This window comes from Stegostoma tigrinum, unplaced genomic scaffold (genome assembly GCF_030684315.1).
Source record: "Stegostoma tigrinum isolate sSteTig4 unplaced genomic scaffold, sSteTig4.hap1 scaffold_49, whole genome shotgun sequence".
Lineage (NCBI taxonomy): Eukaryota > Metazoa > Chordata > Chondrichthyes > Orectolobiformes > Stegostomatidae > Stegostoma > Stegostoma tigrinum.
The window spans coordinates 1609953-1610496 of record NW_026728419.1 but is presented as its reverse complement, the minus strand read 5'-3'; the positions used below and the strand labels follow the sequence as shown (position 1 = coordinate 1610496).

At 42.8% G+C, this 544-nt stretch overlaps 1 non-coding gene across 1 annotated transcript; it reads right to left on the bottom strand.

Moving 5' to 3' along the window:
- Positions 1–222: 222 nt before the first annotated feature.
- On the bottom strand, positions 223–312 carry trnap-cgg (transfer RNA proline (anticodon CGG)). The gene is given in 2 exon segments: positions 223–258; positions 277–312. It is a non-coding gene; the product is annotated as a tRNA-Pro (tRNA).
- Between the last annotated feature and the right edge of the window lie 232 nt (positions 313–544).

The window sequence follows — 544 nt, the reverse complement described above, 5'->3', positions numbered from 1 at the left end:
TGCTGTGTTCCTCCAGCTCCACACTGTCACAATTTTGTCTCCGGCATCTGCAATTCTTGTGATCTCTGGAATCATTCAGATTGCAGCGCAAACATCCAGAAACACTTTGTTTTTTCGATTTGAGCAAGTGTATCTCTGAGTTGTATTCACAATAACATGAGATCAGCTTCATTTTTCTGAAAGCTGGGTGGGAAGTTCAATGAAAGGGAGGATAAGAAATCTGGGCTCGTCCGGGATTCGAACCCGGGATCTCTCACATGTCAGAGGCATATAATACCCGAAGCGAGAATCATACCTCTAGACCAACGAGCCATCTGCCAGTTTTGTACCCCTTTCAGAGTGAAGTACATTCCATTTTGTTTGAGGCAGCAAAGAATTTCAAGGATATTTTCTTCTCAAATTGTCGCCCTGCTCCCAAATCGGTGTTGTTTGCTCCATCTCCTGGCACTGGGTATTCTCCATTGATGGATTATTATACCATATGTTTCCACTTGGATCACAGAAATTTTTAAACGATTTGTGAAGCTGGAGTTTCGGTTTCTGT